Source organism: Bubalus bubalis, chromosome 10, assembly GCF_019923935.1.
Source record: "Bubalus bubalis isolate 160015118507 breed Murrah chromosome 10, NDDB_SH_1, whole genome shotgun sequence".
NCBI classification, from domain to species: domain Eukaryota; kingdom Metazoa; phylum Chordata; class Mammalia; order Artiodactyla; family Bovidae; genus Bubalus; species Bubalus bubalis.
In genome coordinates, this window is record NC_059166.1 from 88,069,267 (window position 1) to 88,094,841 (window position 25,575).

Sequence of the window (25,575 nt, forward strand, 5' to 3'; positions counted from 1 at the left end):
CCAGACCTTGTTGCTTCTATATATATGCTTTGATAAGTACATTTTTCATTATTTTTCAATATGAAGTATTTTCTAATTTCCCTTATTTTTCTTTGACCCATAGGTATGTGAATTATGCCTTTCAAGTATTTTAAAAGGCACAATTTATAAGAAATATATTTTATAAGACTATTTTTGTAATAGATTTTAATACATATAAAAACTCCAGTTCTATCTTTGGCTTAAAAATGGTGATGTATTGGTGAAAGGCTATAAACTCTTCTACATTACTTTATTTTCTAGGATGTGGTCAATTTTTCTAAATTTTTAGAAAATTTGCAAAGCATATTTATTCTTTAGTTTTGGAGTACATGGGTTTTTATATATATATATATGCCTATTAAATCAATCTATTTATGCAACTGTTTAAATCTTCTTAAATCCTTCCTGCTTTATTTTATAATGTGATCTAATTCTTCCTAAGAGACATGCATTACAATTTCCCACTATCATGGTAGAGTTTTCTATTTCTCCTTGAAGTTATGTAAATTTTTGCTTTATGTATTTTAAAATTTCATGGGACACATGTAAATTGAAATTATCTGCAGGATGTTTTGAATCTTTTTTTTTTTTTTTTTTATTTTTAAACTTTACTTAATTGTATTAGTTTTGCCAAATATCAAAATGAAGAGTTGCCAGTCCAGGTTCAATGCACGATACTGGATGCTTGGGGCTGATGCACTGGGATGACCCAGAGCGATGGTATGGGGAGGGAGGAGGGAGGAGGGTTCAGGATGGGGAACACATGTATACCTATGGCAGATTCATTTTGATATTTGTAAAAACTAATACAATTATGTAAAGTTTAAAAACAAAATAAAATTTAAAAAAATAAAATAAAATAAAAACAATAAATCCATGATGTGTCAACATAATAAAAAAAAAAAAATGAATCCACCACAGGTTTACATGTGTTCCCCATGAATCTTTTTTTTTTAAAAGTATAGTGCCCCTCTTCTCCACTTTAAAGATTTTACCCTTAAAATCTATTGTAAAGTATTAGTATGATTACTAGAGCTTTATTTTGTTGATTTATCCTTGATATGGGTTTTTTCATTCTCTTACGTCCAGCTTGCCTTCTGTTGATTTATCCTTGATATGGGTTTTTTCATTCTCTTATGTCCAGCTTGCCTTTCCCTGCATTCTAGCTATGTCTCTTAGAGAAAGTAGTTTAATTTATTTTTGATAATCAGTTATCTTTTATAGAAGAGTTGAAACCATTTATAATGATTATAATTATTTATGTTTCTATTCATTTCTATCACCTGATTTTGTCCCTTTTGTTTTCTTTATTGTTTAACAATCATCTTGCCCTACTTGAACTGATTCTCTTTTCTTTCAGTGATATATTTTCTGTTATTGACTTTTTGTTAGTGATTTAACTGTCAATAAAATTCAGTGATGATCAGTATCTTTCACCTCTTCCTGAAAAAATATAAGCAATTTAGAATGTTTAAACTAATATCACTGCACTCTCAACTAATATGATATTTTCTAGGATTTTAATTCTAGCTTGATTTAACCCTACAAATCTGATATTTATTATTTTTATCCAAGAAATGTTTCTTCAATTTATTCAACAATTTGCATTTTATTTGTTGACGCTTCCTTTTTTGTATCCTAACCTATTTCCTGCAATTATTTTCCTTTTCCCTGAAGTACACCCTGAAAGCTTAAAGTAGTGAGAGGAACTTTGTAAGAGGAATAGTTGGTAATGACAGCTTTCCATATGTGCTGTCTAGCTGTGTCTCTGTTCCAGGGTCTTTATTGAAAGATAGTTTTTTCAGTTTACATTTATGACTCATTCCCATCTCTCGGTAGAGAAAAATATTATCACCATTGTTTTTGAGACATTAGCAGTCAATTTTTAAGTAGTCCGTCTTTTTCCTCTGGCTCGTTTTAAGATCTCTTTTGTCTCCACCTTGTTGCTGTTGTTCAATCGCTCAGTTGTGTCTGACTCTTTGGGACCCCATGGACTGCAACACACCAGGCTTCCCTGTCTTTTACCATCTCCCAGAGCTTGCTCAAACTCATGTCCATTGAGTTGGGGATGCCATCCAACCATCTCGTCCTCTGTCATCCCCTTCTCCCACCTTCAATCTTTCCCAGCACCAGGGTCTTTTCCAATGAGTCAGTTCTTTGCATCAGATGGCCACAGTATTGGAACTTCATCTTCAGCATCAGTCCTTCAGGGTTGATTTCTTTCATTTTACTACAATTCTTCTAAGCGTTGTTTGTTTAGTTTTGTTTTTTTTTCCACTATCCTGCTTGCAACATGTGTGTTTTAAGATTCTGAGCATCTGTATCTTTAGTAAATTCTTAGAGAAAAATTCAACTGCTATCTCACATCATATCAGTTTTTCCCTCTTATTATCTCCTGGATCCCTTTGATACTGTACTATCAATATCTCTCATTTCTGTAGCAGTCTGATTGAAAGAATACCTCTCATCTCTGTAAGAGTCGGATTGGTTATTTCTGCTGAACCTTGCTCATGTAGATTATTTCTTTGTATAAAAATGTAACACATTTTGAGGACTTGCTGGCTAGATGGACAAATAAAAGGACATGAACTTAACTCTTCTTATAAAAACATTGAAATCATGATTAACTGCTCAAAACCATTGACCAAAAAGAAAAAAAAAATGAACAAACAAAAACAAACACTGGAACCTACAAAAAAATATACCCAACATCCAAAGACAAAGAAGGAGCCATAATGAGACAGTAGGAGGGGCACAACTGCAATCAAATTAAATCCCTGGGACTTCCCTGGCAGTCCAGAGGTTAAGACTCCAAGCTTCCACTGCAGGAGACATGGGTTTGGTCCTTGCTCAAGGAACTAAAGATCCCACATGCCACATGTCCTGGCCAAAAAAAAAAAAAAAAATCAAATGAAAGCCCATACCTGATGAAGTGGGCAACTCACATACTGGAAAATAAATATATTACAGAGGTTCTCCCACAGGAGTGAAAGTCCTGAGCCCCATATCAGTCTTCCCAGTCTAAGGATTTAGTAATTAGAGGAAGAAGCCCTAGATAATCTGATTTGAAGGCCAGCAGGGTTTGATCACAGGAATTCCATAGGACTGAGGGAAACAAATCATTCTTGAAGGGTGCATACATGGTCTAGTGTAAGCCAGGGCCCCAGGGGAAAAAAAAACAATGAGTTCACATCAGTAAAAATGGCCATCATTAAAAAGTCTGCAGACAATAAATGCTGGAGGCAGTGTGGAGAAAAGGGAACCCTTCTACACAGTTGATGGGAATGTAAATTGGTGCAGCCATTATGGAGAGCAGTATGGAGGTTACTTAAGAAACTAAAAACAGAGCTACCATATGATCTAGCAATCCCACTCTTGGATATACATCTGGAGAAAAACATGGTTCAAAAGAATACAAGCACTCCAGTGTTCACTGCAGCACTGTTTACAGTAGCCAAGACCTGGAAGCAGTTTAAATTTCCATCAACAGATAAATGGATAAAGAAGATGAGGTACCCATATACAATGGACTATTACTCAGCCATTAAAAATAATGAAATAAGGTCATTGCAACAACATGAATGGACCTGAAGATTATCATACTGAATGAAGTAAATCAGAGAAAGACAAACATCATATGATATCACTTATAGGCAAGAATCTTAAAAAAAAAATGATACAAATAAACTTATGTACAAAATAGAAATAGACTTACAGACTCAGAGAAAGAATTTATGGCTACTAGGAGGAATGGAGGGGGAGACATAAATTGGGAGTTTGGGAATGGCACATACATATTGCTGCCTATAAGCAGATAAACAAAATGGACCTATTACTACTTATAGCTCAGGGAACATGCTCCATATTCTATAATAACCTAAATAGGAAACAGAATAGATACAAGTATATGCATAACCAAATCACTTTGCTAAACACCTGAAACTAACACATTGTTAACCAACTATGCTCCATTATAAAATAAAAATAAATTTTTAAATATACTGCATTTAATTTATTTTTCCCTTTTAATTAAGATTTTAATTTGTTTGCAATCCATCCCTGTTGACATCTCCTTAGTCAAATGCACGAATTTTTTTTTAAGATACTCAGAATGAAAACTGATGGTCACAGGATTTGTTTACCTTGCTAGTTTACAGCCTCTAAAATTGCTGCAGTCATTTCATCCCCACCAAAAATATGGGAAAACAGTTTTTTTACAGAAAATCTCATCAGTACTTGATATTGTCAGGGTTTTACATTTGTATTGATCCTATGAGTTATATAGCTATTTTAAAGCTTATATTTCTTTAAATCACAGTGTCATTAATATCCATCTTTTCAAATGGTTATGGCCATAAATTATTTTGTTGTAACTGTTGTCCATTTCTCTAAAAAACAAGTATTTGTTACTAGTTGAATAGCATGTTGTTTTGTACTAAATTTTCTAGTGAAAACTCATATTTGCTACTGCTCTTTTGAAAGAGATCTATATTCCTATGTTCCAGACATGGACATAGCAATGTTGCAGTGCTTTTGTGCACATTTCCTTCATAGGCCTTTATAGGGCTTCCTTCATAGCTCAGTTGGTAAAGAATCTGCCTGCAATGCAGGAGACCCCGGTTTGATTCCTGTGTCAGGAAGATCCCCAGAGAAGGGATAGGCTACCCACTCCAGTATTCTTGGGTTTCCCTTGTGGCTCAGCTGGTAAAGAATCCGCCTGCAATGTGGGAGACCTGGGTTCAATCCCTGGGTTGGGAAGATCCCCTGGAGAAGGGAAAGGCTATCTACTCCAGTATTCTGGCCTGGAGAATTCCATGGACTATGCAGTCCATGGGGTCACAAAGAGTTGGACATTACTGAGCGAACTTCACTTTCACCTATGTTAAGATTTTGCTTGCAAAGAAACCTCTCAACCTTCCCTCTCCCCAAATCTCTACACCTTATAACCACTCTGTTTCTGAAGTAGCACCTGGGAATTATATCACAGTAGGTGGTAGGAAAAACAATTTGCTCACACATGCTTCTTGAGTGCTGTGTGAAAAACAAGATTCTACATATAAATAAGATTTTATTTTTAAAAAGTTATATAATGATTTGAGTAAAGGGAAATAGAATTTAGATGAGTTTAGTCTTTAGCTAATTTTCTCTTTTTAGAAGCTAAAGCAATATCCTGAATTGTAGCCATTAAGGAACCATCTATCATGCTAATGCCATAACAGAAGATTTTAAAGTGCAGATGCAAAACTCAAGGTATCACTAGTCTCCAGTATTATACAAGTTTTACAAGTGGATATCATGATTGCCTGAAAGATTTTCGAAAAAAACAAAATTATAATCCAAAAGTAACAACCAGCGAGTCTTACATCAATTAATATACCTACAGACTAATTAGCCGTACTGTGAATTGTCAGGACTATTTTCAGGCTGATTGCTGAGAAATATCTGATTACTCCAAGAGCTTGCACCTTTATAAGATTTATGTGGTCATTTTGATGAAAATGTGCTTCAACAGAACCTAAGAACTACAAGTATTAAAAACACAAAATAAATTATACAGGGCTCTCTTTGCCTGACAACTGAAATTATATATGAGCAGAGCTATTCACTTTGATAGAATAAAACTAAAGCCTTCTGTTAGGTTAAAAGCCAATTTGAACTTATTTCCATAGCCAGAATAACCATTAACAAATTTATTAATAAAGGGCTTGTTTATAGTGATGTACTAATTATTTGCTAGCTTAAGTAAAACTCTGGGCTTTGGCAACTATTATTATTGCACTAATATATTTTAAAAGGCTGGCTATCAGCCAGAAATATGGAAAGCACAATTTTGCAGATGCTTACGAAATTCAAGGATATTAGGTTTATTTGATAAGCAATCATAGTTATCATAAACAAAGAAGACTTCAGTTCAAACAATAAATTATTATACTTAACAAATAAGTAAAATCAAATATCTAATGAAATGTATAATTGTTAACCCAGGCAGGTTCCCGAGTCATGGTCATTGAGTTTCCATTCATTTGATGAGCTGTAGAAAGTCCACAGATGTGTTTGCTGAAGGTGAATAAATCACTGAACTGTGACATGTAGTGTGTACCAGTGTCCAGAAGCTGTGTTGCTGCAGAGGGCGGGCAGGAAATGCTGTTGCTAGGGAACAGACACCTCCTAACAGCAGCCACCCATTTTGAAAGAACCACTGTAACTCTGTGAGAAAATACATCAAGAACATCAAAAAATATAACCAATATTCAATCCTTATACACATATGAAACTGTTACCTGAAAACCAGTGGAATCAAGAAAACAATGCATTTGCAGATGATTTTTTTCAGTTTAAGAAGTACATTTAAAAATATCTTTAATTGAAGTCCAGTTACTTTACAATGTTGGGTTGGTTTCTGCTTATAGCAAAGTGGATCAGCTATATGTTTACATATGTCCCCTGTTTTTTTCTGTTTCCTTTACATTTAGGTTCCCTAGTGGCTGAGTTGATAAAGAATCTGCTTGCAATGCAGGAGATCCAAGTTCAATCCCTGGGTTGGAAAAATCCACTGGAGAAGGAAACGGCTACCCATTCCAGTATTCTTGCCTGGGAAATCTCATAGACAGAGGAACATGTTGGACTACAGTCTATGGGGTCCCAAGGGTCAGACATGACTTAGCAGTTAAACCACCACCCATTTATGTCACCACAGAGCACTGAGTAGAGTTCCCTGTGTTATATTATAGGATCTCATTAGTTAACTATTTTATACCTAGTATCGATAGCATATATATGTCAATGCATGCATTCTTGCTAAGTCACTTCAGTCGTGTCCCACTCTTTGTGACCCTATGGACTGTAGGTCACCAGGCTCCTCTGTCCATGGGATTCTCCAGGAAAGAATACTGGAGTGAGTTGCCATGCCCTCCTCCAGGGGAATCTCTCTGACCCAGGGATCAAATCTGTGTCTCTTGCAACTCCTGCATTTCAGGCTGATTCTTTACCACAGAACCACTGGGAAAGCCCACATATGTCAATCCCAATCTCCCTATTCATCCCAGTCCCCTTCTTGCCTTCGTATCCATACATTTGTTCTCTATGTCTATCTCTATTTCTGCTTTGCAAATAAGACCATCTATAACATTTTTCTGGATTCCACATATATGTGTAAATATATATTTATTTTTCTCTTTTTGACTTCACTCTATGTGACAGTCTTTCAGTCCACCAATGTCTTTGCAAATGGGACAATTTCATTTCTTTTTGTAGTTGATTAATATTCCATTGTATATATGTGTCACATCATCTATTTTTTTTCACATCAGTGCAGGGGTCTTTATTTATTTTTTTTTATTTTTAAACTTTACATAATTTTATTAGTTTTGCCAAATATCAAAATGAATCCACCACAGGTATACATGTGTTCCCCATCCTGAACCCTCCTCCCTCCTCCCTCCCCATACCATCCCTCTGGGTCGTCCCAGTGTACCAGCCCCAAGCATCCAGTATCGTGCATCGAACCTGGACTGGCAACTCGTTTCATAAACAGTATTCTAAGGTTAGTAAGAAAACTATGACTTGTGTTTTTTTTGTTGTTGTTGTTCTTTTTAATCTAAGAAGACAAGGAAAACCAAGTGAAAATATTTCACTGGCTGTATCCTTTAGTTCAAACATCAGTGAGAAAGAAAGGTAAGAAGCCAGAGTGAAATTGTGCCTAGTGTGTCAGCATATTTATGTCTGATTATCTGAAAATAAACATGCTTATTCTACAAAGACAGAGGACCTGCTGAAAGCTTATAGCAACACACAAGTCTATTTAAAATGATTCCATATGTTACCCTGTAGTGTTGCTGCATAGTTATACAAGGGAAAGAATAAAAAACCCTGCACAGACACCTGTTTTCAAACTTGAAGCACCAAGTGGAAACAGAACTATTCAGTGTCTTCATTTATACACAATTTATAATATTTGACTCAAAATAAAAATCACAAGAAAAACACATCTGTTTCTGCTACAATTTCTCCCTTCCCCCATCCACCCCTCAGTGAAAAGTCTTCTAATAAAAGGTACTATATTACCATATTGCCTTGTTTTGGGCTAATTCTGAAATCCCAGCTTGGGATAGTTAAACACAAAAAGGAGTGGCAATACTTGGAATTTATATAATGCACACATTTTATCCAAGGATCTCAAGTTCTTGCAGTCATGTCTCCAGATTTGATAAATCATGGTTCAGTGGAAGCCAGAACGCTGGACAGATGCTGAGCAGGTTGCATGGGGTGTAAAATCCCTTGTCTAAGTCTATGATCAAACAAGGTCAGGGTTGGTTGGCTAGAGTTGGGCTCAATTCCTCTTTCCGGACATATAAGATCAGTCAGTTTTACCCTCTCTTACACCACACACCCATCTTTAGGTTACTGCCTAGAGTCAAGACCAGCTGAAGAAGCCATGTCTTCAGGATAAGCAGCAGGATAGAAAAGCAAAAACAGAGAAACACATTCATCAGCATCTAGCCAGAGGAGGTGGGAGAATCGACTTGAGAGGCCATTCCTAGCAAGAATAAGACAAAGGTGTCAATTCACTCGTTTCAGTTACAGTTAAGCTTGTGGTGGAGTTGATTCCAGCAGAGGTGAGGCTCATGACATCTAGTGCTTGATGTAAGATAATGCTACTGAAGAAGGGTAATGAGAAAACACAGCAAACTAACAAGCAGGAACTGGCCATAGCGTATCTGGAGGGCCAAAGTGATTTTCCTTCCTTATCATTTCTACAGGAGAAGGCAAGGGATAGGAGATCAGGGCTAGAGGGCCCCTTGTTTGCAGATTTTTTAAAAAATTATTTTCTTATAACTCTGTAATGAAAATGTGTATTATGGTATGGAGGTTACAGAACTGCATCTGCTACTGGGTCATGGCTACAGGTCTATGAGCTGATCCACCGGCAGTAAAGACCTGGCTAGGTTGGGAAGACTGGACTAGGAGCTCCTACTGCTGTTTCTAGAGTGCCCACCTTGTGGGGCTTTGGTTATCCATGCAGGAATAGGGTCAAACTCATCTTCTGCCACCTTGTCCGAGCCCTCAGGGACATCGAAAGCTGAGATGAGATTACTATCTTCTGCAGCATTATGGGCTGGAGCATATGCTTGAGAAATGTGTGTCTATAACCTTTGTGTGCCTATAACCTAAGAAGTTTGTGACTTCTCTAGGCTTCAGATTCATTTGTAGAATGATGATAACAACAATGTATTTGCCTTTTTGTCTGATGTTGTGAGAATCAAGTCATAGGTGGTTGATTGAGAGATGGTTGAGACATGGCTATGGGCCAAACTCTTCCAGAAGGTCCGTAGAGGAGTTAGAAAGCAGAGAGTGATCAATCAGGGAATCTTCCCCAGCGAGAGAATCTGTGCGGTTCGAGGTCACAGATTTTGTCTGAGAAGGGCGGCACTGAGGCACCAGGGGCTCCAGGCCTGGTATCAGACTCTCAAGAGCAATGTCAGGTTTTTCAACTACAGCATCAAAAGTGCTCCCAAAGGGATCTTCTTTATCCACATCTTCTTTATCCATATCCATATCTCTGTTGACAGATATTTATGTTGCTTCCTTAAGAAGCATTTTTAAACCACCTATGTCTTGATTCTCACATCAGACAACAAGACAAATATATTGTTGTCATTATCATTCTACAAATGAGGAATCTGAGGCCTAGAGAAGTCACATACCTCTTAGGTTATAGGCACACAAAGCAAACTCAGGTTTGCAGCCCTGATGCCCAGTCCTTTCTTTCTATTACACATTTTCTCAAGCACATGAGTTCTATGCTAGGACAAGCAGATATTCCAGAATAGCAGTTCCATCATGACTGGCAAGGCCAGTTTGACATGGAAAGAGATTAGGAAAAAGCATCTTAATGAGCCTCACCAGCTGTTGCTTCAGGTGTAAAAAATAGTTGAATGGACAAGAGCCTAAAACAGAAAAATGACCGCTGTAGCACAGAAATTGTTCAAGTGGTTATCATAACTGCACTCTCACACTACCTCTCCCACAGCTCTACTTGATGAACAAAGAAACTGAAGCTCATAGGAAGGAATCCGTGGTGCTCTGTCACCAGTAAGTGACAGAGTTGAGGTTTCAACTAATATCAAAGCTGAATCTTTTTTCAAAATGCTTCAAGACATAACAGAACTCACTCATGTAATAAAATAATCAGATCTTTCCATACAACAAAAGACCTGTACAATATGTGAACTGTAGTGAGTGACACAGCACTGAGGATCAGTGCTCACATTGCATGATCTACACAGACTTTAATTCACATCAATAGGTAGCAATTGCTAAATTTTTGTGACAAATGTATACGCATGTACTAAAGTAAACTTCTTCCATTTTTATTTTTTGCAAAAAAAAAAATTTGTTAGATTCACACACCTTCAAATATTCATATTAATTTACTAAAGTTAAAAAATCTTAGTTTTGAAAGAGAATCTGGAGGTTTAAGCAGAAGCACTGCCACTAAAGTGACTTCCCTGGTGGCTCAGATGGTAAAGCATCTGCCTACAATGCGGGAGACCTGGGTTCAATCCCTGGGTTGGGAATATCCCCTAGAGAAGGAAATGGCAACCTACTCCAGCATTTTTGCCTGGAAAGTCCCAAGGACAGAGGAGCCTAGTAGGTTACAGTCCATGGGTCGCAAAGAGTTGGACACGACTGAGCAACTTCACTTTCACTGTCACCAACACTAAAATACCCATTTTTGGACTTTACCATATTCAGTTAAATTAATACATTTGTATATAACTCATTTTTTACAGATCTTTGTGGGATAGAACAGAGAAGGCAATGGCAACCCACTCCAGTACTCTTGCCTGGAAAATCCCATGGATGGAGGAGCCTGGTAGGCTGCAGTCCATGGGGTCGTTAGGAGTCAGACACGACTGAGCGACTTCCCTTTCACTTTTCACTTTCATGCATTGAAGAAGGAAATGGCAACCCACTCCAGTGTTCCTGCCTGGAGAATCCCAGGGATGGGGGAGCCTGGTGGGCTGCCATCTGTGGGGTCACACAGAGTCTGACACGACTTAGCAGCAGCAGCAGCAGTGGGATACAAAATAAAGAATTTTCTTAAGAAAATATATATTTTCTATGAATATCTGTTCCCTAATTTGTAGGCTAATTATGAAATGTACATCATATAGTTTTCTTAAATAAATCTCAATATAATTTCAGGTGAAGCGGTTTGTTTAGCAAGGAAAAGTGATCATAATAGCTAATATTTATCAAGCACTAGACACTGCACTAGGCATGTTACATTTACATCTTTACATTCAAATTTCAAAACATCTTTGTGCCACCGGTACTATTCTTTGTCCTAAATGACAGACTTACAAATGATAAACAAGTAACCCATGCTCACACTGCTACTAAATGGAATAATCAGAGCTTAAACTCATAGTGCTTTCAACAACCATGAATCATGCTTCCTACGGAGTACTTACAAAGATTATACAGTACAAGAAATAATTATAAACATTTTTATATTCTTTGCCAAAATGTATTGTTTCCCATAGTTTTCACAAAAGATAGTATCTTTCCTAAGCTGTAGCAAGCATTCAGTTCAGTTCAGTCCCTCAGTCGTGTCTGACTCTTTGTGACCCCATGAATTGCAGCACGCCAGGCCTCCCTGTCCATCACCAACTCCCAGAGTTCACCCAAACTCATGTCCATCGAGTCGGTGATGCCATCCAGCCATCTTACAAGATATGTTATTAGATTAATGAATATGATTCAATGCCTATTTATTTGGCAAAAAATAAATATTTTTTCCTGCCACAGAACACAATTTCACTTCTTTCTTACACATTTTACATTTTCCACCACAATACTCTAAACTGCAAGAATTTTAAACACCCAGAGAGAAACTGCTTAGGAAAGAAAAAGAAATACATTCAATATAGATTTAATTATAAAAGCATTTAACTGCACTGGTAGTGATCATTACATGGCATTTCATGCAACATTAATAGAGAGCCTGTTAGGAAAGATAGATTACTCAGAACTGAAACTTGCTTACATGTCCCTAAATTATCAGGCATCTCTATGTTTCACCTGTTTATTTCTTAAAAGTTCAAGTCTAGACCTGTTCAAAATCTTTGGCCTGATGTCAAATTTTCTTTGGAATTAAGTAGAAATTATCATACCCTACCAAATTTAATTTTTTTTCTAAACCAAATCAGATATATACTAGAAGAGTATAATATTCAATTATAAAGAATTAACAATGCACATCACTAAAAATGACTATTTGCCTCTCTAATAGATCATTTATTAATACATTCAATAACTCTCATTAATTTAACTGAAATAAGCATTTTAAGTTATGTAACTGTTTTAAAAGAAAAGCCATTTGAACTTCATAGTATGCATGCCACATAACACTATTTTAATCATATTAGTGGTGGGATACAAGACCTCAGGGAGGTACTTATAGAAGAAACAAGACAGTATAATCAGTGGGCCAAGGACTGTCACTGAAAATTACTTTAACATATGTAAGAAATGTAATCACAGAGTTGGAGTTAAACTAAGTTATAAGAGATCCAAGTATAAAACCATGATGACCAAATATCAACACAAAGATCAGAAATTAAGGAAGTGTACAGTAAGCCAAAATTCAAGGCAAGAATGAAAAATTAAGTAGAGAAATCTGAGAAAAACAGGGCATCTGCCACCCACCTATGTTGCTCAACAGACTTAAATCTAAAATACATAGGAATGACTTTATTAAATAGACGGCAGAATAACAGAATTGGTGTTGTTTTACTGTGTTAAACCCCAATAGCTCACCCTATTTATCAATACAAGTGAAAATAAACCCACAGGTAAAGAGTTAAAAAGGAATTTTGTTATTTACTCCAGTTCAGTTCAGTCGTTCAGTCATATCTGACTCTCTGCAACCCCATGAACCGCAGCACGCCAGGCCTCCCTGTCCATCACCAACTCCCGGAGTCCACCCAAAACCATGTCCATTGAATCAGTGATGCCATCCAACCATCTCATCCTCTGTCGTCCCCGTCTCCACTACCCTCAATCTTTCCCAGCATCAGGGTCTTTTCAAATCAGTCAGCTCTTTGCATCAGGTGGCCAAAGTATTGGAGTTTCAGCTTCAACATCAGTCCTTCCAATTAACACCCACCACTTATTTCCTTTAAGATGGACTGGTTGGATCTCCTTGCAGTCCAAGGGACTCTCAAGAGTCTTCTCCAACACCACAGTTCAAAAGCATCAATTCTTCTGTGCTCAGCTTTCTTTATATCCCAACTCTCACATCCATACATGACCACTGGAAAAACCATAGCCTTGACTAGACGGACCTTTGTTGGCAAAGTAATGTCTCTGCTTTATAATATGCTGTCTAGGTTGGTCATAACTTTCCTTCTAAGGAGTAAGCGTCTTTTAATTTTATGGCTGCAATCACCATCTGCAGTGATTTTGGAACCCAGAAAAATAAAGTCAGCCACTGTTTCCACTGTTTCCCCATCTATTTGCCATGAAGCGATAGGACCAGATGCCATGATCTTAGTTTTCTGAATGTTGAGCTTTAAGCCAACATTTCCACTCTCCTCTTTCACTTTCATCAAGAGGTTCTTTAGTTCTTCACTTTCTGCCATAAGATCATTTACTGGTCAGAAGTTATAATTCATCACCAAATGAAATGTATGTATGCAGTAGTCAGACTACATTAAAAAAACTTTGGATTTTGTGATGGAAAGGATTGGAGATCTTATCAAATGCTCAGTCCAGTTCAGTCACTCAGTCGTGTTTGACTCTTTGAGACTCCATGGATTCCAGCACCCCAGGCTTCCCTGTCCATCTCCAACTGGGAGAGCTTACTCAAACTCATGTCCATCAAGTCGGTGATGGCTATCCAACCATCTCATCTTCCATTGTCCCCTTCTACTCCCGTCTTCAATCTTTCCCAGCATCAGGGTCTTTTCCAATGAGCATCAGGTAGCCCAAGTATTAGAGCTTCAGCTTCAGCATCAGTCTTTCCAATGAATGTTCAGGACTGATTTCCTTTAGGATTGACTTATTTGATCTCCTTGAACCCCAAAGGATTCTCAAGAGTCTTCTCCAGCACAACAGTTTGAAATCATCAATTCTTTGGTGCTCAACCTTCTTTATGGTCCAACTTTCACAATTGTACATGGAAAAACCATAGCTTTGACTAGATGGACCTTTGTCATCAAAGTAATGTCTCTCCTTTTTAATACATTGTCTAGGTTCATCATAGTTTTTCTTCCAAGAAGCAAGCGTCTTCTAATTTCCTTAGTGATTTTGGAGCCCAAGAAAATAAAATCTGTCACTGTTTCACTTGTTTCACCATCTATTTCCCATTAATAAATAAGACTGTATGCCATGATATTAGTTTTTCTTAATTTTGCTTATAGAATATATTAATTTGCAGGAAGAAAGTGCTTTTCTTTAAAATTTTATAGTTAATCACTATGAAAAATATCAGCTTACTGTAACAAATTTTAGCATCAAGATAAAAATCATAGATGAGACACAGATGTATAGAACAGTCTTTTGGACCCTGTGGGAGAGGGAGAGGGTGGGATGATTTGGGAGAATGGCATTGAAACGTGTATAATATCATATATGAAACAAATCGCCAGTTCAAGTTCGATACATGATACTGGTTGCTTGGGGCTGGTGCACTGGGACGACCCAGAGGGATGGTACGGGGAGGGAGGAGGGAGGGGTTTCAGGATGGGGAAGTATACCTGTGGCGGAGTCATGTTGATGTATGGCAAAAACCAATACAATATTGTAAAGTAATTAACCTCCAATTAAAATAAATAAATTTATATTAAAAAAAATCATAGATCTTAGTAAAAAAAAGGAAATGGATAAACTAAAATAGTTAATGTGGAAAATAGATTATATTTTCAACAGTGGTTCATTTCAAAAACAAATTTTTATAATAAACATTTTATATAAAATTAAATACCATCCATCTATGTGTTTCCAGGAGTATTAAAGCAATATAGTCTTTATATTGCATATAAACAATCATAAGCAGGGTGATAATTCTTTGTACACAGTCAGGTACTATAATTAATTTCTTGGCCTGGTGCATAACTAATATGCCACAGTTATTTTTTAAAGAATGTATTTGAAAATAAGATCTTATTGTTTTAACTTTCTGATACATTTGAATACAGCCTTGACCAGAGTCAGATCAGATCAGTCGCTCAGTTGTGTCTGACTCTTTGCGACCCCATGAATCACAGCACGCCAAGCCTCCCTGTCCATCATCAACTCCCGGAGTTCACTCAGGCTCACGTCCATCGAGTCAGTGATGCCATCCAGCCATCTCATCCTCTGTCGTCCCCTTCTCCTCCTGCCCCCAATCCCTCCCAGCATCAGAGTCTTTTCCAATGAGTCAACTCTTCACATGAGTAGAATTATATAATTAATATTTGATAATGTTGATATCTTTTGCTGAATATTTTGTCTTTACCATAGTATTTTAAATCAAGATAAAATTCTCTGTAAAAATACTGTAAAAATTAATGAAAATTTTTACTAAATAGAGAATAATTTCAATTCTAAATTTGTTTTAAAATAAGTATTTCAACACAATTATTTTTGTAGGTGGACTTCCCTCTATTCAAAATATCTATCTTCAATAAGTGTTTTTGTCACACAAAACTTGTAGCATAATATCACTATGGTGTTTTAAAGTATCACATAATTTAGATGCTGCTGCCGCTAAGTCACTTCAGTCATGTCCAACTCTGTGCGACCCCATAGATGGCAGCCCACCAGGCTCTGCCACCCTTGGGATTCTCCAGGCAAGAACACTGGAGTGGGTTGCCATTTCCTTCTCCAGTGCATGAAAGTGAAAAGTAAAAGTGAAGTCACTCAGTCGTGTCTGACTTTTCACGACCCCATGGACTGAAGCCTCCCAGGCTCCTCCATCCATGGGATTTTCCAGGCAAGACTACTGGAGTGGGTTGCCATTGCCTTCTCCAAATTTAGATGCTACTAAGGACTAAAGCTGAAAATCTAATACTTTGGCCACCTCATGCCAAAGTTGACTCATTGGAAAAGACTCTGACCCTGGGAGGGATTGGGGCCCGGAGGGGAAGGGTACGACAGAGGATGAGATGGCTGGATGGCATCACTGACTTGATGGACATGAGTTTGGGTGAACTCTGGGAGTTGGTGATGGCCAGGGAAGCCTGGCATGCTGCAATTCATGGGGTCGCAAAGAGTCATACACGAGTGAGCAACTGAACTGAACTGAACTGAACTAAACTGTAAAATATGTTGAAATCATTTCAATAAGGCAGAGAATCTACATTTTTTAGTTAAAAATAGATGCTCTATCAAGAGTCATCCTGCAAACAAGATTCCAAACTTCAACTTTAGAATTTCAAAATTAAAATTTTTATATAGTCTATGCTCTCATTGTTTATCTTCTGAGCTTTTCCCTTGATTTTGTAGGTAGAGATTTTTAATATCTTCCTGTTTGTACCTTCAGTTCAGTTCAGTCCCGTAGCTCACTCCTGTCAGACTCTTTGCAACCCCATAAATGCAGCATGTGAGGCCTCCCTGTCCATCACCAACTCCTGGAGTCCACCCAAACCCATGTCCATCGAGTCGGTGATGCCATCCAACCATCTCATCCTCTGTCATCCCCTTCTTCTCCTGCCCTCAATCTTTCCCAGCATCAGGGTCTTTACAAATCAGTCAGCTCTTTGCAGCAGGTGGCCAAAGTATTGGAGTTTCAACTTCAACATCAGTCCTTCCAATGAACACCCAGGACTGATCTCCTTTAGGATGGACTGGTTGGATCTCCTTGCAGTCCAAGGGACTCTCAAGAGTCTTCTCCAACACCACAGTTAAAAGCATCAATTCTTCTGTTCTCAGCTTTCTTTATATTCCAACTCTCAAATCCACACATGAGCACTGGAAAAACCATAGCCTTGAGTAGATGGACCTTTGTTGGCGAAGTAATGTCTCTGCTTTATAATATGCTGTCTAGGTCAGTTATAACTTTCCTTCCAAGGAGTAAGTGTCTTTTAGTTTCATGGCTGCAGTTACCATCTGCAGTGATTTTGGAGCCCAGAAAAATAAAGTCTGACACTGTTTCCACTGTTTCCCCATCTATTTCCCATGAAGTGATGGGACCAGATGCCATGATCTTTGTTTCCTGAACGTTGAGCTTTAAGCCAACTTTTTCACTCTCCACTTTTGCTTTCAACAAGAGGCTTTTAGCTCCTCTTCACTTTCTGCCATAAGGGTTGTGTCATCTGCATATCTGAGGTTATTGATATTTCTCCCAGCAATCTTGATTCCAGCTTGTGCTTCTTCCAGCCCAGTGTTTCTCATGATGTACTCTGCATATAAGTTAAATAAGCAGGCTGACAATATACAGCCTTGACGTACTCCTTTTCCTATTTGGAACCAGTCTGTTGTTCCATGTCCAGTTCTAACTGTTGCTTCCTGACCTGCATACAGATTTCTCAAGAAGCAGGTCAGGTGGTCTCGTTTTCCCATCCCTTTCAGAATTTTCACAGTTTATTGTGATCCACACAGTCAAAGGCTTTGGCATAGTCAATAAAGCAGAAATAGATATTTTTCTGGAACTCTCTTGATTTTTTGATGATCCACTGGATGTTGGCAATTTAATCTCTGGTTCCTCTGCCTTTTCTAAAACCAGCTTGAACATCTGGAAGTTCACAGTTCACGTACTGCTGAAACCTGGCTTGGAGAATTTTAAGCATCACTTTACTAGTGTGTGAGATGAGTGCAACTGTGCAGTAGTTTGAGCATTCTTTGCAATTGCCTTTCTTAGGGATTGGAATGAAAACTGACCTTTTCCAGTCCTGTGGCCACTGCTGAGTTTTCCAAATTTGCTGGCATATTGAGTGCAGCACTTTCATAGCATCATCTTTCAGGATTTGAAGTAGCTCAACTGGAATTCCATCACCTCCACCAGCTTTGTTCATAGTGATGCTTCCTAAGGCCCACTTGACTTCACATTCCAGGATGTATGGCTCTAGGTGAGTGATCACACCATCGTCATTATCTGTGTCATGAAGATCTTTTTTGTACAGTTCTTCTGTGTATTCTTGCCACCTCTTCTTAATATCTTCTGCTTCTGTTAGGTCCATACCATTTCTGTCCTTTATCGACCCTATCTTTACATGAAATGTTCCCTTGGTGTCTCTAATTTTCTTGAAGAGATTTCTAGTCTTCCCATTCTATTGTTTTCCTCTATTTCTTTGCATTAATCACTAAGGAAGGCTTTCTTATCTCTCTTTGCTATTCTTTGGAACTCTACATTCAAATGGGTATATCTTTCCTTTCTCCTTTGCTTTTCTCTTCTCTTCTTTTCGCAGATATTTGTAAGTCCTCCTCAGACAGCCATTTTGCTTTTTTGCATTTCTTTTTCTTGGGGATGGTCTTGATATCTGTCTCCTGTACATTTTTATGAACCTCCATCCATAGTTCATCAGGCACTCTCTCTATCAGATCTAGTACCTTAAATCTATTTCTCACTTCCACTGTATAATCTTATGATTATAAGGGATTTGATTTAGGTCATACCTGAATGGTCTAGTGGTTTTCCCTACTTTCTTCAATTTCATTCTGAATTTGGCAATAAGGAGCTCATGATCTGAGCCACAGTTGGCTCCGATCTTGTTTTTGCTGATTGTGTAGAGCTTCTCCATCTTTGGCTGCAAAGAATATTATCAATCTGAAATTGGTGTCGACCGTCTGGTGATATGCATGTGTAGAGTCTTCTTGTGTTGTTGGAAGAGGGTGTTTGCTATGACCAGTGCATTCTCTTTGCAAAACTCTATTAGGCTTTGCCCTGCTTCATTCTGTACTCCAAGGCCAAATTTGCCTGTTACTCCAGGTGTTTCTTGACTTCCTACTTTTGCGTTCCAGTCCCCTATAATGAAAAGGACATCTTTTGGGGGTGTTAGTTCTAGAAGGCCTTGTAGATCTTCATAGAACTGTTCCACTTCAGCTTCTTCAGCATTACTAGTCGAGGCATAGACTTGGATTACTGTGATATTGAATGGTTTGCCTTGGAAACAGAGATCATTCTGTCCTTTTTGAGAATGCATCCAGTTACTTCATTTCAGACTCTTTTGTTGACCATGATGGCTACTCCATTTCTTCTAAGGGATTCCTGCTCACAATAGTTGATATAATGGTCATCTGAGTTAAATTCACTCATTCCAGTCCATCTTAGTTTGCTGATTCCTAGAATGTCGATGTTAACTCTTATCATCTCCTGTTTGACCACTTCCAATTTGCCTTGATTAAGGGATTCCTGCTCACAATAGTTGATATAATGGTCATCTGAGTTAAATTCACTCATTCCAGTCCATCTTAGTTTGCTGATTCCTAGAATGTCGATGTTAACTCTTATCATCTCCTGTTTGACCACTTCCAATTTGCCTTGATTAAGGGACCTAACATTCCAGGTTCCTATGCAATATTGCATCAGACCTTGCTTCTATCACCAGTTCCATCCACAACTGGGTGTTGTTTTTGCTTTGGCTCCATCCCTTCCTCCTTTCTGGAGTTATTTCTCCACTGATCTCCAGTAGTATATTGGGCACGTACCGACCTGGAGAGTTCATCTTTCAGTGTCCTATCTTTTTGCCTTTTCATACCATTCATGGGGTTCTCAGGGCAACCTTAGTGTTCAATAATCATAGTTTTCTAAAAGTATTCAAAAGTTGGAGTTTTTTAATACTCTACTTGAATATGTTTATTAAATATTCTCAACAGATATTAAGCAAAATGTAATAAATACAGGACACATTTATGTAAATATTTGATACCATTAAGTGACAAAGATTGATTAACAAAGTGTTTTGTAAAGTCTCAAATATTTTTAAAGTCTGGCATTACATGGACAGCAAATAGATAGAGCATGTTTTGCTATTCTGCAGTATTTTTATTGTTCAGTGGCCTTGTTTATATATAAACATACTTCTAAAGTTTTGCCATCTATAGCTGATAGCAAATCATGAGTCAATGACTGGAGCTTATTTGGATGTAATTATGAATTATATGTTCACATTTCAAGCCAATTCCAAGTTCATTTTTTGGTCCATGAATTTCTTAATTCAGCAAGAACATTACTTTCATCATTATTCTGTAGCCTACCAATATGTGTATTCCTATCATCACCATGAAAATAAATACATTACCTTCAATAATTAAAATTTTCACCAAAATTACAATAGCAATCACAATATTGCAAAATGTTTTATCTTCAACATGATGAACTTCCAGATATATTTGACTCCATGTTCCAGAAGAAAATTAGGAACCATTATTAAAATTTACTGATATTTTAATTTGACTCATATTTCTATTTCTATTGACTTCTAATGACACTGCTATAAAAACCAACATATTTTAGACGTTTGTGAAGTTATTTCTCTACTGATGAAACCAAAAACAGCAACCAATACACATATTCATTAAAAAAATGGAGTCAAAAAAGGCAAATCAAATAGGACAACTGTCATCTGATCTAAATGAAAGGTCATGTTTCACAAATTAATATGTAAATACATCTTCTGCAACTGCACATGTTAATATTTGATTTGACTTTTTTTTAATTTTAGTGTATCTGTGTCTTCTGGTTGTTGCTGTTATTGTTTAGTCTCTCAGTTGTGTCTGACTCTTTGTGACCCTATGGATTGTAGCACACCAGACTTCCATGTCCTTCACTATCTCCTGGAGTTTGCTCAAACTCATGTCCATTGAGTCAGTAATGCCAACCAACCATCTCCTCTGTTGCCCACTTCTCCTGCTTTCAATCTTTACCAGCATCTGGGACTTTTCCAATGAGTCGGCTCTTCACATCAGGTGGCCAAAATATTGGAGCTTCAGCATCAGTCCTTCCAATGAATATTCAGGGTTGATTTCCTTTAGGATTGGCTGGTTTGATCTCCTTGCTCTCCAAGGGTCTCTCAAGAGTCTTCTCTAGCACCACAGTTCAAAAGCATCAATTCTTCAGTGCTCAGCCTTCTTTACGGTCCAACCCTCATATCCATACATTACAACTGGAAAAACCTTTGACCATATTGATCTTTGTCGGTAAAGTGATGTCTTTGATTTTTAATACACTCTCTAGGTTCATCATAGCTTTTCTTTCAAGAGCAAGTGTCTTAATTCCATAGCTGCAGTCACCATCAGCAGTAATTTTGGAGCTCAATAAAATAAAGTCCATCACTGTTTTCATTGTTTCCCCATCCATTTGCCATAGTGATGGGACCAGATGCCATGATCTTCGTTTTCTGCATGTTGAGTTTTAAGCCAGCTTTTTCACTCTCCTTTTTCACCTTCAAGAGCCTCTTTAGTTCCTCTTTTCTTTCTGCCATAAGAGTGGTGTCATCTGCCTATCTGAGGTTATTGATATTTCTCCTGGCAATTTGACTTCCAGCTTGAGCTTCCTCCAGCCCAGCATTTCACATGATGTACTCTGTATATAAGTTAAATAAGCTGGGTGACAATATACAACCTTGACATACTTCTTTCCCAATTTGGAACCAGTACATTTTTCCATGTCCAGTTCTAACTGTTGCTTCTCGACCTGCATACGGGTTCTCAGGAGGCAGCTAGGTGGTCTGGTGTTTCCATCTCTTTAAGAATTTTCCAATTTGTTGTGATTCACACAGTCCAAAGCTTTAGCATAGTCAGTGAACACAACTGTTTTGAATTTCAGAAATTCAGCCTTAATATTTAACTAAACATACTCTTCCATTTTTTTTAATTGGCTGCTATCAAAATTGGATACAGACAGTCCTTGTCTCAAAACGGTTTGACTTAAAGTATTTTGACTTTACAATGGTGCAAGTACAATACCCATTCAGTACAAACTGTGCTTTGAATTTTGAACTTTGAACTTATCCGCAGCAGTAGTTTCCCTCTTGTGATGGTGGATGATGGCAGCAAGTTACAGCTCCTAGTCAGTCATGAGATTGTGAGAGGGAACAGTCAGTATGTTTTCAACCATTCAGCATCCATACAACCATTGTGTTCTTCACTTTCAGTAGAGCATTTAATAAGTTACATGAGATTTTTAGGACTTTATTGTAAACTAAGCTTTTTGTTAGATAATTTTGACCAACTGTAGGCTAAAGCACGTGGTCTGAGTGCATTTTGAAGGTTGATTAAGCTAAACTATGACATTGGGTGTAATAAATGCATTTTCAGCTTAATGATAGTTTTCACTTATGATGGCTTCATTGGGATGTAACCCAGTTGTAAGTAGAGTAGGTGCTGTATTGAAAACTAAAATGTTTGCCAAACAATAAAATTCATAGGTACTTGTATATTTGCACCTTATTATAAATGACAAGTCTCCCCTGGTGGCTCAGATGTTGAAGAACCTGCCTGTAATGCAGGAGACACAGGTTCAATCCCTGGGTTGGGAAGATCCCCTGAAGAAGGGAATGGCTATCCACTCATTATTCTTTCCTGGAGAATTCCATGAACAGAAGAGCCTCGTGGGCTACTGTCCACGTTGTAGCAAAGAGCAGGACACAACTGAGTGACTAACATTTTCACTTTTGTAAATGACAAAACCATAACTACTAGTATGCTTTGATTGCTTTCTTATATGTATTAAAGTAGGACCTTTCAGTCTTTTAATTTCTGAAATAATATTCTGTACTGGAATGTGTTTCAGAACCTCTGACCTATAATCTGATCTCTCTTAAACTGTTTCTACTACCTTGAGAGCTGCTGACTTTAGGCATCAAACTGGCCTCAGTTCAGTGACTTTTCCACCAAATTGCCAGCAAGGACAGTAGAAGATGGATTTCTCCCATCACCACCTAAGATCATAATAGGTACATAACTGATCTTCCTTACAGCTCCCTCTTCTGAGCCAGAATGGCAGTAAGTGTTGATTAGGTAAATGTCAAGACTAAAGGACTATGTATATTCAAGAACTTCTGGATGAGTAGAGAACCAACTTGTTGTTGCCAAGTGGGTGGGGAGAGAAGATTGGGAGTTTGGGGTTAGGAGATGCAAATATTCTATTGTATATAGAATGGGTAAACAAGGTCTTACTATATAGCACAGAAAACTATATTCAACATCGTGTGATAAACCATAATGTCAAAGAATATGAAAGAGAATGAACATAAACATGTGTAACTGAATCACTTTGCTACACAGCAGAAATTAACACAACACTGCAAATCAATAAAAAATATAAATAGATATAAAAAATAAAAAAGAATACACAATGAGGAATGGGGGTTAATATTCAGAATGAATCTACATGTACTGCAATATCTAAATTAATATGGTAACAGCTGAATTTAAAAGTTGCAAAATTTAGTATTTTTGTTGTTGTTGTTAACAACTGTCCCTTATTTTGAGCTTTCAAGTTCCTTCCAACCACCTTAAATTCCAATGATGCACTGAAATTTCAAGGCAAGTTGGAGATAAAATACTTCTAACCTTAAGGCAAGAAAACTTGAAGAAAGGAAAAATCAGGGCTTCCCTTGTGGCTCAGTGATTAAGAATTCTCCTGCCAATACAGAAGACACGGGTTCAATCTCCCATGTTGGGAGGATCCCACATGCCACCGAGCAACTAAGCCCAGGTGCCACAAGTATTGAGCCTGTGCTCTAGAGCCCAGGAATCACACTGAGCCACATTTCACAACTATTGAAGCCTGCATGTCCTGGAGCCCATGTTCCGCAACAGGAGATTCCACCCCCTAGGCCACTGAGAAGCCCTGCACTGCAATCAAGAGTAGCCCCAGCTCACCACAACAAGAGAAAAGTCCATGCAGCAACGAAGACCCAGCACAGCCAAAAATAAATAAGTAAACAATTATTTTAAAAAAGGAAAAATTAAAAAGAATATAAATCAAAAGAAGCAACTAGAACTATGCCAATAAAGAAGAGATACAAAGAAGTAATGAGTGATTATCCCTCCTTAGTTTCCACCCATTAGTAGTTTGATCGTAGATCCAATGTGCACCCAAAATTCATTTGGGATTATCCAAACAATCCAAGTTATTTATCAGACAATAGCTTCACAGATAAAATAACAACACAATATTTATGACAGGTGATTTTAATTCTTTCCAAGAAAAAATTGTTTCTCAGAGTTCAGGTAATTATTCATTGCAAAAAAATAGCAGGAGATGTAAATAGTGACAGCTGGCCATAAACTGAACACCTAAATCACTGGAAATTGGAGAAGATATTTTCTATGTGGATAAAATTAATATCTACTTATTTTTAAGTACAACAAAAGCTCATTCGTTGCATTTGATTGGTATGTAATGTTTTATCGACCCTGGGTCTATGTTACAAAGCAATGTTTATAAAGTGGGCAACTGAAAAATTCTTAACCACCCACCCAAATTAGAACCAACTCTTCATTTGGAAAACCAATTCATATGGAAAATACTTCAATTAAATTTCAATAAGAAGGAAATTGTGTGTATATTATTAATCATTTGGAAGTATCCTTTACAAAATAATTTATTTATTCTAATCAAAACTTGTAGAAGTCTTTAGAAATCTTAATTGTACTAATAATTCCCCCAATACTATAATTCTAAAATATAAACTTAGTTTATAAAAGTACAGAACCATTACTTTTGTACAAAAAAATACACAGACTTTAAAAACTCAGATAGTGAAGAAAATATTTTCTACCATTATGTATCCCAAACCCCTGTGAGGTACACTGCAAAGGCATTGATTTGACTTTCTAGCATGTGGATCTTTGTGAAGACAGATAATATTGCATGTGCAAAGTGTTTTGAGCTCCTAGAACTGATCTAATATTTTAATATGTTAATTGCCACTGCTTTATCATTTTTTATAAAACCCTAGATTTCTCAAAACACATCAGCAAAGCTGCAATTGAAGTGTCCTATCTTATCACTTATCACAAATATCTTATCACAAATGTCTTATCTCATCACAAATATCTTATCTTATCACAAATAGATGGGGAAACAATGGAAACAGTATCAGACTTTACTTTTCTGGGCTCCAAAATCACTATAGATGTTGACTGCAGCCATGAAATTAAAAGACACTTACTCCTTGGAAGGAAAGTTATGACCAACCTAGATAGCATATTCAAAAGCAGAGACATTACTTTGCCAACAAAGGTTCGTCTAGTCAAGGCTATGGTTTTTCCTGTGGTCATGTATGGATGTGAGAGTTGGACTGTGAAGAAGGCTGAGCGCCGAAGAATTGATGCTTTTGAACTGTGGTGTTGGAGAAGACTCTTGAGAGTCCCTTGGACTGCAAGGAGATCCAACCAGTCCATTCTGAAGGAGATCAGCCCTGGGATTTCTTTGGAAGGACTGATGCTAAAGCTGAAACTCCAGTACTTTGGCCACCTCATGCGAAGAGTTGACTCATTGGAAAAGCTCTGATGCTGGGAGGGATTGGGGGCAGGAGGAGAAGGGGACGACAGAGGATGAGATGGCTGGATGGCATCACTGACTCGATGGACGTGAGTCTGAGTGAACTCTGGGGG